Genomic DNA, 18,058 nt, shown 5'->3' on the forward strand with positions numbered 1-18,058 from the left:
ATGGCATTGTTCAACCCTAAGGTACAAAAAAAGAATGGTGCCTGAATGCTGAGTATCACATAGAGGTAGCCCTCCAAATCCGTGATGAGGAGTAAACTTCCCAGTAGATAGAACTATGAGCAGTGCACCCAGACATCAACTTTGGAGGGAGAGCAGCCTGAGAGAACTTCTAAGGAGTTCTGATCATCTTGGCATACTGGTCAGAGGCCAGGAAGACTACTAGAAATTAGAGATTGCATAGCCTGGCTGGGAAACATGTGGATGGTCCTATGGAATTGAGTACAGAGATATGTCATCTCATGTCAGGGAGAACTGCTCACTGAGGAGACCCTAAAAACTATCCAGGAGAGGTCATCCAGCCTCTGTGTTCAGCTATCCAAGTACCTAAAAAATGGATCAATAATGCTGTAGCCATTGTGATCAGGGATGGTTATTTTGGACACCTCAGCCGAAAAAGCTTTCTCAGTGAGACTTCTCTAGCTTTTATTTCCGTTTGACTTTCAAATCGTTGGTAACAAGTTAACTGCATTAAATCCATTCCCTACTGGAGTTGAGAATTCATTTTGATGTACGTTAACACAGTTTCTGGGTTTGGTTTTGCCTTTCTTGATTAGAGTCCCTAAGTATAGCACCAACATCCAAGAGTTTATAGAGTACCTTATTTATCATCCTCTTATGATCTCATATAACATTGTCCTTTATACACAGGGAAAAAAAATAGAAAAAGAACCTCCACTGACAGGGAGGTGGACAGTTGGCAAATTAACATGGTCATATTCTAGTAGTTCTCAGCATCATAGAATGTGCCAGTTGAGGGAAGACACCTTGCAGTTTAGGGCTTTCCAGGTGGCTCAGTGGTAGACTCTGCCTGCCAATGCAGGCGTCTCAGGAGATGGAGCTTTAATCCCTGAATTGGGAAGATCCCCTGGAGTAGGAAATTGCAACCTATTCCAGTATTCTTGCTTGGGATATCCCATGGTTAGAGGGGCCAGGCAGGCTACAGCCCATGGGGTCACAAACAGTCGAACAGGACTGAGCAACTGAGCATACACACAGACACCCTGAAGTTTGAACTGATGCATTTCAAGTTCATCATTTCATGGTGCTGTATCCCATGTAGGTCCATGTATGTATAACAATTGTCCAGGACACAAAGCATGGATCTAGCAGTGGCCCCCTACCACCCTGCCCCCTAGTGACCCAACTGGTCAATTTGTAATTCCCATCAGCAGTATTAGGCTACAGTCCCCTATTCCCAAGGTGGATACTTCCACCAGGAGATACAAGATTTCAAGTAGCCATAATATGATTGCCACCTGCATCAATCTTTTCCTCCCTTGCCTTCTCCTCTACTTCTTTTTTTTTTTGAATGAAGAACTGTGAGAAGTTGCCATTCTGGAGGGATCAATGCCAGGATGTACTGGCACATGTGGATCAATGCTGTGTAGCAGACCCTTATCCTCTCACCCTGAATCTTCAGAATTTGCTGGTCTAACTTCCAACTCCCATAATGAGCATTTTATCGCTGAGGGTTTTTGATGTTGCGAGAGACTGCTTTGACACTCTTGAGTTCACTTTGCCACCATTATGGCACTTTGGGAATGCTCAGAACTTGAAAACACCTAGGAACAGCTCTGAATCAATGAGAGTCCTATGACAGTCAGAGAGGATGGAAGTAGAATGTCCCACTTCCTTGCCATTCAAGGGAGATAGTTTGGAATCAGGTGTCATAGACTGGGATCCTAAATTCCCCAATCAAAGAAAGGTCAAAGAGCCAATTGACAGTGTTCACTTTGTACTTTGTCTTCTCTGGTTTCACTTCTTTACTCCACTACCGCTGTTCAGTCACTAAGTCACATCCTACTATTTGCAACCCCATGGACAGCAGGACGCCAGTATCTCTGGTATTCAGTATCTCTGGGAGTTTGCTCAAATTCATGTTCATTGAGTCAGTGAGACTAACTAACCATCTCATCCTCTGCCGACCCATTCTTTTGCCTTCAATCTTTCCCATCATCAGGGTCTTTTCCAGTGAATCAGCACTTCATATCAGGTAGCCAAATTATTGGAGTTTCAGCTTCAGCCTCAATCCTTCCAATGGATATTCAGGGTTGATTTCCTTTAGGATCAACCAGTTTGATTTTCTTGCTGTCCAAGGGACTTCAAGAGATTTCTCCAACACCACACTTTGAAAGCATCAATTCTTTGGCACTTAGCCTTCTTTATGGTCCAACTCTTGCATCTGCACATGACTAATGGAAAAACCATACCTTTGACTATATAGAACTTTGTCAGTAAAATGATGTCTTTGCTTTTTAATGTGTTGTCTAATTTTGTCATAGCTTTCTTACCAAGGAGTAAGCAGCTTTTAATTTCATGGCTACAGTTGCCATCAGCAGTGATTTTGGAGTTCCCCAAAATGAAATCTGTCACTGTTTCTACTTTTCCCCCTTCTATTTGCCATGAAGTGACGGGACTACATGCCATCATCTAAGTTTTTTGAATGTTGAGTTTTAAACCAGCGTTTTCACTCTCCTCTTTCACCCTCATCAAGAAGCTCTTTAGTTCCTCTTCACTTTATGCCATTAGAGTAGTATTATCTGCATACCTGAGGTTATTGATATTTCTCCTAGAAATCTTGATTCTGGCTTGTGATTCATCCATCCCAGCATTTTTCTGGGCTTAATAAGTTAAACAAACAGTAAGTTAAACAAACAGGGTTACAATATACAGCCTTGACATACTCCTTTTCCAATTTTGAACCAGTCATTTTTTCCATGTAAGGTTCTAACTGCTGCTTCTTGACCCACATACAGGTTTCTTAGGAGATAGGTAAGGCAGTCTGGTATTCCCATCTCAAGGATTTTCCACAGTTTGTTGTGATCCACACAGTCAAAGGCTTCAGCATAGTCATTCAAGATGAAATAGATTTTTTATAGAATTCCCTTGCTTTTTCTATGACTCCCAAAAAATGTCAGCAATTTGGTCTTTGGTTCCTCTGCATTTTCTAAATCCAGCTTGTACATCTGGAATTTCTTTGTACACTTATTGTTGAAGCCTAAGTTGAAGAATTTTGAACATTACCTTGACAGCATGTGAAATAAGCACAATTGTGAGGTTGTTTGTGTATTCTTTGGCTTTGCCCTTCTTCAGGATTGGAATGAAAGTTAACTTTTTCCAGTCCTGTGGCCACTGCTGACTTTTCCAAATTTGTTGGCATACTGAGTGGAGCACTTTTGCAGCATCATCTTTTAGGATTTGAAATAGTTCAGCTGGAATTCCATCACCTCCACTAGCTTTGTTTGTTGTAATGCTTCCTAAGGCCCATTTGACTTTACACCCCAGGATGTCTGGCTCTAGGTGAGTGAGCATACATACCACTGTGGTTATTCTGGTCATTAACACTTTTTTTGTATAGTTCTGTGTATTCTTGCCAGCTCTTCTTAACCTCTTCTGCCTCTGTTAGGTCTTTATAATTTCTGTCCTGTATTGTCCCCATCTTTGCATGAAATATTCCCTTGGTATCTCTTAATTTCCTTGAGAGATCGCTAGTCTTTCCTATTCTATTTTTTTCCTCTACCTCATTGCACTGTTCACTTAAAAAGTCTTTCTTATCTCTTCTTGTTATTCTGTGGAACTCTGCATTCAATTGGATATATCCTTCCCTTTCTCCCCTACTTTTTGCTTCTCTTCTTCCTCAGCTACTTGTAAAGCTTCCTCAGACAACTATTTTTCCTTCTTGCAATTCATTTTCTTTGGGATCATTTTGGTCACTGTCTCTTGTACAGTGTTATGAACCTCTGTTGATAGTTCTTCAGGCATTCTATCTATTCAGTCTAAGCCCTTGAATCTATTTGCCACTTCCACTGTGTAATAATAAGGGATTTGGTTTAGGTCATACCTGAATGGCCTAGTGGTTTTCTTGACTCTTCAATTTAAGTCTGAATTTGGCAATAAGGAATTCATGATCTGAGCCACAATCAGCTTCTAGTCTTGTTTTCACTGACTGTATAGAGCTTCTCTATCTTTGGCTGCAAAGAATATAATTAATCTGATTTTGGTATTGAACATCCAGTGATGTCCATGTATAAAGTCGTCTGTTGTGTTGGAAAAGGATGTTTGTTATGACTAGTGTATTCTCTTGATAAAACTTTTAACCTTTGCCCTGCTTCATTTTGTACTTCAGGGTCAGACTTGCCTGTAACTCCAGGTATCTATTGATTTCCTACTTTGCATTCCAATCTCCTATGATGAAAAGGACATCTTTTTTTGATATTACTTATAGAAGGTCTTGTAAGTCTTCAAAGAACTGGTCAACTTAAGCTTCTTTGGCCATCAGTGGTTGGGGGTTAGGCTTGAATTACTCTGGTACTGAATGGTTTGCCTTGGAAATGAACCGAAATCATTCTGTTGTTTTTGAAATTGCACCCGAGTACTGCATTTCACACTCTTGTTGACTATGAGGGCTACTCAGTTTCTTCTAATGGATTCCTGCCCATGTTAATAGATAATGGTGGTCATCTGAATTAAATTTGCCCATTCTGGGCCATCTTAGTTCACTGATTCCTAAAATGTCGATGTTCACTCTTGCTACCTCCTGTTTGACCACTTCCAATTTACCTTGATTCATGGACCTAACATTCCAGGTTCCTACACAATATTGTTCTTTACAGCACTGAAGTTTACTTTCTCTTTACCTTCAAAATAAGCTGTTAATATCCAGATATTTCTCAATCATAAAAAGAAACAAAATTATGCCATTTGCAGAGAAGTGGTTGGACCAAGAGACTGTCATATAGAGTGAAGTAAGTCAGAAAAACAGATATCATATATCACTTATATATGAAATCTAGAAAAATGATACAGATGAACTTATTTGCAAAGCAGAAATGGACATACAGACATAGGGAACAAATTTATGAACACCAAGGGAACAAGAGAAGTGGGATGAACTGGGAGATTGGGATTGGCAAGTCGAGTCTGACTCTTTGCGACCCCATGGACTGTAGCTTACCAGGCTCCTCAGTCCATGGAATTTTCCAAGCAAGGGTACTGGAATGGGTTGCCATTTCCTTCTCCAATGTATAAATACTGAGAACCTACCGTAGAGCACAAGAAACTCTATTCAATGCTCTTTGGTGACCCATAATGGGAAGAAAGAGGAAATATATATATGTGTGTATATATATACACACACACACACTATATACACACATACATACATGCATACATATACACACATATAGCTGATTCAATTTGCTATACAGCAGAAATTAACACAACATTGTAATTTGTGATGCAACTATAAGTGCTGGTCCAGTAAGAATTAATTTAAAAAGAGACAAAAATGCTTTTTATGTGATGACCTTAGGGGAAATATATCCCTAATGATTTATATCCATTGCCTCTTCAAATGCTAGTTCATCATTTCCTTCAGAATACTTACCCCTCAATATTTCTATATATGAATATGGTATTATTATTATATATTATTATGTGTGATAATATTATAAGGATATAAATAAATGTTACATATAAAATATGAATAGGTGCATATCATATTTAACATAATAAGTAACTATATATGTACATATCAATATTTCTAATATATAATATTCCCTGGAGAAGTAAATTGCAACCCATTCTGGCATTCTTGCCTGGGAAAATCCATGGACAGAGGAACATGGAGGGCTACAGTCCATGGAGTTGCAAAACAGTCAGATATGACTTATGACTAAATGAACAACAACACATATAATATTTAATCAATATCTAATATCTGATCAAACATATATTCCTAATTTATTGAGGGAAAACAACTTATAGATATGTTAATTGAATTATTTTAATATTAATTTTAATTCTTATTTATTAATTTATTTAATTTTTAAAAATTTATTCTTAATTTTTTGAGAATTCTTGATATTCTTAAAAATGTATTTTAATATATTCCTAGATATGTAAAACCCCTATTGCTATGATATATTTCCCCAATATAATTATTTAACAATGGGAAACAAGAATTTTTTTTTGTCTGTATTTTTTTGAACAAGATGCCAACTGGTTTATTGCACATGACAGTTAATAAACCTTGATTAACTAACTGAAGTTTCCTCTGTGGATGTGCTAGTGTCTTCATCCCTGTCAGTCTCCTGAATTTACTGCAGCAGCTGTCCAAACAGGCAGGCTAATCATTGTTGCTGAAATAAAGCAGATTCTATTACAAGTGAATGCTTTAGCTCGTTTAGGTGAAGAGGAATGTAGGATGTTAGATTATGATTCAGGGAAAGCAGTTGAGAACCTACTGTATTGCATAAACCTCGTTCTCCAATATTTATGTACCTGTGCTTTCCTCTCATTTAAGATAGACCTGACAAATCAAATGTGATTTCTCTGTAAATATGTTTCCTAGTATTGCAGGTGGAAAATATGTGTCAATGCTTTTTTGAATTTTAGACATTAACTTAATTTTTAACTTAACCATAAAATGATTTTCGACCAATACTTCCATAATTCTAGATTTGAAAATTAATTTAGCAATTTTCTTGGTAAGGCAAATATTAAAAAAAAAAAATAGCTGCCTCTCTTTTTAAGGGACTTCCCAGGTAGCACTAATGGTAAAGAATCCACCTACTAATGCACGAGATTTAAGAGACTAATTCCTGGGCTGGGAAGATCCCCTGGAGAAGGAAATGGCAACCCACTCTGGTATTCTTGCCTGAGAAATCTTATGGACAGAGGAGTCTGGTGGGCTACAGTCTGTAGGGTTGCAGAGCTGGACATGACTGAAGCAACTTAGCAGGCACTTTTTAAAGAAGGTAATTGCTATTAAAAATGAAAAAAGGTAATAGGAAAAAGAACTCTGAAGTTATGTAGACTAGTAAAAGTCATGAATGCAAATAGCCTAGACTCTTCCAAAGAATATGTAAGAGCATATAGGGAAATATTACTAGCTAACATCTATTGAGAGGCTTTTACATGCCAGGTCTTGTGTGGAGCATAATGGTTAGGTAATTTTTAGTTTCCTTAAAATGAACAAAACAACAGCAACAAAACAAAGAGTTACATACTACTCCCATTTTAATGATTGGGTCCTGTAAAATCACATAGCAACACAGTGGGGCCATTATTATTTAAACCTAGGTATTTGTTTCAGAATCTAGCCTATGAGCCACCTATCACTGTGAACAGATGCATGAAAACACAGATCTTCCTATATGTTACACTTTTTTTTTTTGCAAAATGCAATAGAATCTACCTTTCTGTGATGGAAGAAAATATACACTCAATAGCCTTATAGCCTCAAGTATTACCAAATTTAGGCTGTGTTAGTGTTAGTTGCTCAGTCGTGTCCAACTCTTTGCAACCCCATGGACTGTAGCCTGTCAGACTTCTCTGTCCATGGAATTCTCCAGGCAAGAATACCTGAGTGGGTGCCATTCCTTTTTCCAGGGGATCTTTCTGACCCAAGGATTGAACCCAGGTCTCCCGCAATGCAGGCAGATTCTTTACCATTGAGCCACCAGGGAAGTCCAAATCTTGCCAAAAGCCAGCTATAATGCATTCATAGAATTTGTCTGCCAGACTCCCCCTCCTGACACATTGGCAGCTGAGTCTGAGCTCCAGAAAACTCTTGTTTCCCCTGGATGCAATTTTAAATGGAAGACAAAGTGTCTGCACTTTAGAGGTTCTGTAAAACTTTGTAAGGGCTCCTTGTACTTCGTCTGGTGAATGTACCTCTCTTTGAAGTCCACTGCTATTAAATTCACTGTGTATAGTGTTCCTGAAACTATGAAGCTAATTAATGTCAAGCTATGCCATGTGTATAGGTTGCCCTGAGGAATCACCCTCATTTACAGGAAAGAACTAAAATAGGGGTATTTTTGATCATCAATTCATTATTTAACAGATACAAATTAATAACTTCTACATATATTCAACCAGGCATTGTTTTGAGAATTGAGGATGAAGCGATTGGTGAAGTAATACTTTCCCTGATGGGGTTTATATTTTGAGTGTAAAAAGAGAAGATTTGGTAGGGAATGAAAATGAAGAAATAGCAAAGGATCATGGTAAAAATTTGGATTTCACTGGGACTGTAATGGAGAGTCATTAGAAGTTTTGAGCAGGGAAGTGGTCAAACATGGAGTGTTTTAAAGGTATCCTTCTGGCTATAATGTGGTGAATTGTACATACCCCTCCATGCTCATGTGACTGAGTTGACTCTCTTGGCCCTAGATAAACAGCTCCCCTGTTGCTCCCAAGGAACCTTCTGTACTGTCATTCTATTACTGCATGCTATGTGAACAAAGCACCAACTGTGACATATACTGACATTAAAGAGGCACTAATATTTGAGGACTTTATTCTCAGGAAAGATAGGTGTACTTTAGTCTAGAGCCTATTTGCAATTCTAACAAGATAGGTTATCTTATTGTGATACTGCAGGAGATTTCAAGCTATAATTTTGTAGAGAAGTGTCATTGAAGCAAGCATGATAAATCTGAATCCAAAGATAAGGAAATTTTGGTTTTGATAACCTGTAAAACTGAAGGGGCTTTTTCCCTTCTGTATTATATGCTAATATATTTCCTGTTCTTAGAATAATGACTAGTATCACGTAGATATTCACTAAACATTTTTTAAAAAATAATAACTTGCTAGTGTCATTATCATTATGTATTTCAAAAGATAATGTTGACCATGGATGATTCCACAATTATAAATTGAGTGTTCTCTGTGTGTTAGGCAATATGATAAGTCATAAAGATAGTATATATTGAGAGAAGACATGCGCCTGTCTTCTAGGAGTTTGATGTCTAAGTTAAAGAGATTAAGCACATGACTATTAACATGATCTAAATAAGAATTGGCTTTTACTGAATTTGCTATGTGCTAGGCACTGTGCTATGCATATCTTATATATTTCCTCTTTTAATCCTTGCAACAGATATAAGGGGATAGTAATGTTATTATGTTTATTGTGCAAAAGGAAAAAAAAAAACTGAATCTTAGAGTTGATGAAATTTGACTAAGATCCCCATACTGAAATATAAACCCAGACAGTCTGACTTGTCTTCTTAACCATTAGATACTAATTGTCTCTGAGGACTCTGTGGTGTCAGGCACTAACTGCGATTAGCCTTTGGAAAAGGGAAAGACATCTTATTGTTGGGTCCTCAGAGGAAAATTCATGGAGGAGATGGGCTGATGAACCAATATATAAAGAAGGGAGAAAGTCATCTCAGAAGCACAGTAGCAGTGCCAAAGTCGAAACAAACAAAAAATGCAGAGCAGGTGGAAAAGAATATCAAAAAGCAATCAGTCCTTTAAAAGCCCAGTTAGGTTTTTGTAATACATGATGCTGGTCCTTTCATGTATATAATTAGCCTTTTATTCCTTAATTTTAATTAATTTTTTAATCTTGACTTTCAAAATCAGAGAAGGGTTTATCTAGCTTTAAAATTTTACTTAGGTAAGTTATGCTGATAGCATTTTATGGGTTCATTTCTTTTCCAGATGTCAATTTTTGTAAAAGGGTGTTTAATGCCAGGAAACTGCAGAATTTTCAAATGTATGCTAACCCACCAGAGGAAGCATGGGGTGGGTTGGTGGGGAAAGAAAGAAGAGAGGAGAAGGGAGGAGAGGAAGAGATGAAGTAACAGGAGAGGTAGGGGGACTCATTCTCCCATTTCAACATCAGAAATAGTTCTCAAAGGAAAGGATACACATTATCTGCTTAAAGTGAAGCTGGTTCTATCTCTGGTTTTAAAAACATTGAATATTGACATATATATGTATATAAATACATACGTGTGCATGCATGCATGCTCAGTTGTGTCCAACTGTCTGCAATCCTATGGACTGTAGCCCAGCAGGTTCCTCTCTCCATGAGATTCTTCAGGCAAGAATACTGGAATAGATTGCCATACCCTCCTCCAGGAGATCTTCCTGACCCAGGGTTTGAACCCATGGTGTCCTGTGGCTCCTGCATTGCAGGCAGTTTCTTTAACCACTGAGCCACCTGGGAAGTCAATACTTACCCCTTAAAAAAAAATGTCTACACTTGTGCCCCATGAGTCTTTGTGTTGTATACCACCATCAGAGAGGTCTTATCTCCCTGCTGCCTCTCTTTTCCCTCCTCTCTCTCTAGTCCTTTTACCATCTTCTAATCTCCTATAGAGCAAGAAGAATAAAGCCAATACATTACATGCTGTGAAGATTTTAAATGACAAGATAAATGCCAAGGGAGTGTACCAGTACTGGCAGGGTATTTCCAGATCTTAGGGTTTAAATGCTTTAACCTTTAGATGCGAGTAGCTCTTTATCTCTTGACTGACGTGTGCTCTTTAGTCTTGACTTCTAACAGTTTTTTAGTAAGCATTTTATATTTGTCCCTTAAAGTGTATATGATAATATCTTAGTGCCTGTCCCCTTGTTAACTCAAATTCCTTTTTCAAGTTGGAGCTAGACTTACATAGAGGAAATCACTGAGGAGAATGGACATGCCAATAACTATTTGTATCTGAAAAGTTAGTCCCTCAGTCCTGTGTGACTCTTTGTGACTCCATGGACTGTAGCCCACCTGCCAGACTCCTCTGTCCATGGAATCCTCCAGGCAAGAATATTAGAGTGGGTTTCCATTCCCTTCTCCAGAAGATCTTTCCCAATCCAGGGATTAAACCTGGATCTCCTGCATTGCAGGTGGACTCTTTACTGCCTGAGCAACTAGGGAAGCCCATTTGTAACTGAAAGTGAAAGTGAAGTCATTTAGTCATGTCCAACTCTTTGAGACCCCAAGGACTGTAGCCTACCAGGCTTCTCTATCCATGGGATTTTCCAGGCACTAGTACTGGAGTGGGTTGCCATTTCCTTAACTGAAGTTGGTCCTTATTCCCTTCTGACTTTTGACATCTTTATTTATGCTAGCTTTCACTTGTTATTCCCTAAAAATTGCTTTTTGTCAGTTATAAATTACATTTTGCTCTATAATAGACACCACGGTACAAAGATTAGACTCTATATGGTTTATTCTTTCACATGAAAGAACTGCAAAGGTAAGCAGTTGCTAGTTGACTTGGTAGCCGTGTGCAATCAATTCAGTCCAAGGTTCCTTCTGTCTTTTTGCTCCATCATCCATAATGAGTCATTTCCGCCTGAAAGTTTACAAGATGGCTGCTGCAGCTTCATCTGTAACATAGAATTTCCAGAAAGGAAAGGAGAGGAAGGGAGGAAAGGCAAAAAAGGTACAGAATTCCTGTCCCACATTTTATTAAGGAACTTTCTCAACAGAACCACTCAACATTTTGCATAGACTTTTTGACCAGAATTAAGTTTACAGTTATACCATACCAACCTGCAAAGGGATCTTGAAAAATGTCATCTTTTTAATGGGCATATTGCCACACTGAATAATATTAGAAATCTTTGATTAAGAAGGAAAAGGAGAATGAAAGATAGTGTTGGCAGCACCTAGTCCCCAACATAATCATGATTGTCTAAGCTGAAAATGACTTTAGAGATAACTTCAACTAACTCCTTAATATTAGAAATGAGGTCATTTACTTGTTAACATTTAATAAATACTCACTTATGGGATAGGCAATGTTGCTAAGGACTTGGTTTGCAATATCTTATTTCATGTTCTTACTATGTCTATGAAGATGGCATAATTACTGACTGTAATTATGTAAGGCACTTAACATCAGTCTTAGTCTCCACGTAGGATTCTGAGAATCATAAATATGAAATATTTGTCAGCCTTTAAGCTCTGTGTGAGTAGGATTGAGTACTCCTAACATGTCAAGGATGGTACTTGATGCATCAGAGGTACCCAGTGAAATGTTTCAGTTAATAAATGGAAGTACACATACACTGCTGATGTGGTTTAAAGCAGTAATATCTGAATTCAGAGGGTAGACTTTGAATCACACTTCATTGTCTATTTTTTTCTTCTTTTGGTCAAAATGTTTTGCTTTGCTTTTTATTTATTCATTACATTACACTTTTCCATAGTACTTTTTTCTCTCAAATAGTTTGTTTGAAAACCTCATGAAATTAGAATATTCTTTACTGCAAGTGACAGAAACACAGTTTAAGTAATGTTAAGCAAAAGAGAAATGTATTGCCAGGATCGCAGTATCTAACAAGGAATTCAAGGATATGAATGTGCTTGATCCTTAGGAACAACCAGAAACTACTCCAGCAGAGTCAGTGCTCTCTGATTCATATATCTGTTTCTTCTTCATTTTCCCCTCTCACTCTCGGTGATTGTTTTGTAATTTTAGGCTTTGCTGGTCCCAAAACAGGTAATTGCAGCACACAAACTGTACATCGTATCTTCAGTGATTGGAAAGAAAGAGTCTCAAGGTTATGTTTACAGAGTCCTTGGGGAAGGACTGTGAATGGCTGAAACTGGGTGAGGTGCCTGCCTCTGGTGAATACATGGAGAGGAAGGGGACTGAGATACCAGTGTTATGCATGTCAACTTGGCTAGACTATCATTCCAAGCTATTCATTTCAACACTGATTCAGGTCTTCTGTGAAGCTATTAATATTTTGTAGATGTGATTAAAGTTTGTAATCAGTTGACTTTAAGGAAGATTATGCTAGCTAAGCTGAGTGGACCTGAGGTAGTTGACTTACAAACCACTAAGGAGTCTCCTTCAGACCTACACCCACAACCTCTATTTGCTTCTAGACCTATAACCAGACTCAAGTTTTAGTGGGCCCCAACGAGGGAGGTACAACCTATAACCCTTAAAGTTGTGCACAACACACAAAAAAATTGTATCTTTTTCAAATGTATATTGACAGAATGGAGAAGGAAATGGCAACCCACTCTAGTATTCTTGCCTGGAGAATCTCCATGGACAGAGATGTGTGGTGGGCTACAGTCCATGGGATCACAAAGAGTCAGACACTACTGAGCAACTAAGCACATATTGACAGAAATATGGAAAATATGTGTGGGAATGGATCATAAGAATTTAAGATAATGTTGGAAGGAACATAAAGTTGGATCAGGTTAAATTTTTTGATATGGGCTCACTATGCAGATGTTCCGGATTCAGTATTTCAGCCTGATGGATTAGAAAGGGCTCTACCTCTTAGCTAGTTTGTTATTTGTATTAATTTATTTCTATTGGATTATAATTGCTTTACAGTGTTGTGCTAGTTTCTGTTGTACAACAAAGTGAATGTTCTACATTTGTATGTATACATATGTCCTCTTCCTCTTAGACTTCCCTCCAACCCTCCCCAGGCCATCACAGTGTACCAAGTTGGGCTCCTTGTGCTACACAGCAGCTTCCCACTTGCTATCTTTTAAATGTATTAATTTTTTTAATTGAAGGATAATTGCTTTACAAAATTTTCTTGTTTTCTGTCAAACAACAACATGAATCAACCATAGGTATGCATAGCTGTCTATTTTACCCATGGCAGTGTGTAATATGTCAATGTTACTATCCCAATTTGTCCCATCCTCTCCTTCCTACACTGTGTCCACATATCTGTTCTCTATATCTGCTTCTCTATTTCTTCCCTACAAATAGTTTCCTGTACCATTTTTTTTCTAGATTCCATGTATATGCATGAATATAGATATATTTGTTCTTCTCTTTCTGACTTCCCTCCCTATGACAGACTCTACGTTCATCCACATCACTACAAATGACGTAATTCTGTTTCTTTTATGACTGAGTAATATTCCATTGTCTATATGTACCACATCTTTATCCATTCATCTGTCAGTGAACATCTAGATTGCTTCTGTGTCCTGGCTATTGTAAATAGTGCTGCAGTGAACATTGGGGCTCATGTGTCTTCTTGAAATTATGATTTTCTCAGAGTATAGGTCCAGTAGTGGGATTGCTAGGTCATATGGTAGTTCTATTTTTGTTTTTTTAAGGAATCTCCGTACTGAAATCCATAGTGGCTGTAACAGTTCATATTTTCACCAATAGTGCAGAGAATTCCTTTTTCTCCACACCCTCTCTAGCATTTATTGTTTGTTAATTTTTTGATCATGGCCTTTGATCATGGCCATTCTGACAAGTGTAAGGTGGTACCTCGCTGTAGTTTTGATTTGCATTTCTCAAATGATTAGTGATGTCAGCATCTTTTAATGAGCCTCTTGGTCATCTGTATATCTTCTTTGAAGAAATGTCTATTTAGGTCTTCCACCCATTTTTTTTTTTTTTTGATTGGGTTGTTTGTTTGTTTTTATACTGAGCTGAATAAGCTGTTTGTGTATTTGGAGATCAATCCTTTGTCAGTTGCTTCATTTGCAAAATCTCCTACTCTGAAGAAGTGAAGAAGTGAAGTCATTCAGTCGTGCCTGACTCTTTGTGACCCCATGGACTGTAGCCTACCAGGCTTCTCTGTCCATGGGATTTTCCAGGCAAGAGTACTGGAGTGGGTTGCCATTTCCTTCTCCAGGGGATCTTCCTGACCCAGGAGATTTTCCTGACCCAGGGATCAAACCCAGGTCTCCTGCATTGTAGGCAGACACTTTACCCTCTGAACCAATTTTTTGTCTGGTTTATGGTTTTCTTTGCTGTGCAAAAGCTTTTAAGTTTAATTAGGTCCCATTTGTTTATTTTTGGCTAATTTGGGGGCTGAAATCCTATGGTATCATACACCAGAACTGCCCTATCAGTCAATACTATAAAGGGAAGTGGCTGAAGGCTTAGGGATCTTGGGATGTTAGAGTGAATTTATCATGTTAGAATTGCTCCTGTATCCTGAATGGTGCAGAGGAGACATTTTCCACTAAAACTGAGAAAAAAAAAATTGCAAGGAAAGCTTCAAAATTATTGAAAAGCCCATGGCTGCTGTTCTCAGCTTATCATAACGTACAGTGAGAACTGCTGCCATCTAACTGGGTTTCCTAAATGCAATGGGGATACTGTGATTGCAGAGGTACAGGATATACCATGGTATCTAAGCAGAAAGGGTAAGGTAGATGTGTTTAACTTAATATACAGTAGAGTCAAAGCAAGTAGAATAATCTGACTCACAGAGAGGTATGGTGATTTTAGTTGAATATGGTAACCTTAAAAAGAAATAAAAGAGAAGGCTACTAAATTCTTATTTGATCTGAAGATCCCATGGACAGAGGAGCCTGGTAGGCTGCAGTCCATGGGGTTGCGAAGAGTCGGACAGGACTGAGCGACTTCACTTTCACTTTTCACTTTCATGCATTGGAGAGGGAAATGGCAAGCCACTCCAGTGTTCTTGCCTGGAGAATCCCAGGGACGGGGGAGCCTGGTGTGTTGCCATCTATGGAGTCACACAGAGTCGGACACTACTGAAGCAACTTAGCAGCAGCAAGGAGAAGAGTTCCAGGTCAAGTGCATAGAAGTCCAGAATGTGGTCCACTGGAGAAGGGAATGGCAAACCACTTCAGTATTCTTGCCTTGAGAACCCCATGAACAGTATGAAAAGGCAAAATGATAGGATACTGAAAGAGGAACTCCCCAGGTCGGTAGGTGCCCAATATGCTACTGGAGATCAGTGGAGAAATAACTCCAGAAAGAATGAAGGAATGGAGCCAAAGCAAAAACAATACCCAGTTGTGGACGTGACTGGTGATAGAAGCAAGGTCAGATGCTGTTAAGAGCAATATTGCATAGGAACCTGGAATGTCAGGTCCATGAATCAAGGCAAATTGGAAGTGGTCAAACAGGATATGGTGAGTGAACGTCGACATTCTAGGAATCAGTGAACTAAAATGGACTGGAATGGGGGAATTTAATTCAGATCACCATTATATCTACTACTGTGGGCAGGAATCCCTTAGAAGAAATGGAGTAGCCATGATGGTCAACAAAAGAGTCCAAAATGCAGTACTTGGCTGCAATCTCAAAAACGACAAATGATCTCTGTTTGTTTCCAAGGCAAACCATTTAATATCACAGTAATCCAAGTCTATGCCCCAACCAGTAACACAGAAGAAGCTGAAGGCGAACAGTTCTATGAAGAACTACAAGACCTTTTAGAATTAACACCAAAAAAAGACGTCCTTTTCATTCTGCAGCCATGAAATTAAAAGACGCTTACTCCTTAGAAGAAAAGTTATGACCAACCTAGATAGTATATTCAAAAGCAGAGACATTACTTTGCCGACTAAGGTCTGTCTAGTCAAGGCTATGGTTTCTCCTGTGGTCATGTATGGATGTGAGAGTTGGACTGTGAAGAAGGCTGAGCACCGAAGAATTGATGCTTTTGAACTGTGGGGTTGGAGAAGAGTCTTGAGAGTCGCTTGGCCTGCAAGGAGATCCAACCAGTCCATTCTGAAGGAGATCAGCCCTGGGATTTCTTTGGAAGGAATGATGCTAAAGCTGAACCTCCAGTACTTTGGCCACCTCATGCAAAGTGTTGACTCATTGGAAAAGACTCTGATGCTGGGAGGGATTGAGGGCAGGAGGAGAAGGGGACGACAGAGGATGAGATGACTGGATGGCATCACGGACTCAATGGATGTGAGTCTGAGTGAACTCCGGGAGATGGTGATGGACAGGGAGGCCTGGCATGCTGCGATTCATGGGATCCAAAAAAGAGCTGGACATGACTGAGCAATTGAACTGAACTGAACTTTCATTATAGGGGACTGGAATACAAAATTAGGAAGTCAAGAAACAACTGGAGTAACAGGCAAATTTGGCCTTGCAATATGGAATGAAGCAGGTCAAAGAGTAATAGCGTTTTGCCAAGAAAATGCACTAGTCATAGCAAACACCCTCTTCCAACAACACATGAGAAGACTCTACACATGGACATCACCAGATGGTCAACACCAAAATCAGATTGATTATATTCTTTGCTGCCAAAGATGGAGAAGCCCTATATAGTCAGCAAAAACAAGACCGAGAGCTGACTGTGGCTCAGATCATGAACTCCTTATTGCCAAATTCAGACTTAAATTGAAGAAAGTAGGGAAAACCACTAGACCATTCAAGTATGACCTAAATCAAATCCCTTATGATTATACAGTGGAAGTGAGAAATAGATTTAAGGGCCTAGATCTGATAGATAGAGTGCCTGATGAAGTATGGAATGAGGTTCATGATATTGTACAGGAGACAGGGATCAAGACCATCCCCATAGAAAAGAAATGCAAAAAAGCAAAATGGCTGTCTGCTGAGGCCTTACAAATAGCTGTGAAAAGAAGAGAAGTGAAAAGCAAAAGAGAATAGGAAAGATATAAACATCTGAATGCAGAGTTCCAAAGAATAGCAAGGAGAGATAAGAAAGCCTTCTTCAGTGATCTATGTAAAGAAATAGAGGAAAACAAGAAATGGGAAAGACTAGATCTCTTCAAGAAAATTAGAGATACCCAGGGAACATTTCATGCAAAGATAGGCTTGATAAAGGACAGAAATGGTATGGACCTAACAGAAGCAGAAGATATTAAGAAGATGTGGCAAGAAAACACAGAAGAACTGTACAAAAAAGATCTTCATGACCAAGATATTCACGATGGTGTGATCACTCATCTAGCGCCAGACATCCTGGAATGTGACGTTAAGTGGGCCTTAGAAAGCATCCCTACAAACAAAGCTAGTAGAGATAATGGAATTCCGGTTGAGCTATTTCAAATCCTGAAAGATGATTCTGTGAAAGTGCTGCACTCAATATCCCAGCAAATTTGGAAAACTCAGCAGTGGCCATAGGACTGGAAAAGGTCAGTTTTCCTTCCAATCCCAAAAAAAAGGCAATGCCAAAGAATGCTCAAACTGCCACACAATTGCACTCATCTCACAGGCTAGTAAAGTAATGCTCAAAATTCTCCAAGCCAGGCTTCAGTAATATGTGAACCATGAACTTCCAGATGTTAAAGCTGATTTTAGAAAAGACAGAGGAACCAGAGATCAAATTGCCAACATCCACTGGATCATGGAAAAAGCAAGAGAGTTCCCCCAAAACATCCATTTCTGCTTTATTGACTATGCCAAAGCCTTTGACTGTGTGGATCACAATAAACTGTGGACAATTCTGAAAGAGATAGGAATACCAGACCACCTGACCTGCCTCTTGAGAAACTTGTATGCAG

The sequence above is a fragment of the Oryx dammah genome, unplaced genomic scaffold (assembly GCF_014754425.2).
Source record: "Oryx dammah isolate SB20612 unplaced genomic scaffold, SCBI_Odam_1.1 HiC_scaffold_24, whole genome shotgun sequence".
Classification (NCBI taxonomy): domain Eukaryota; kingdom Metazoa; phylum Chordata; class Mammalia; order Artiodactyla; family Bovidae; genus Oryx; species Oryx dammah.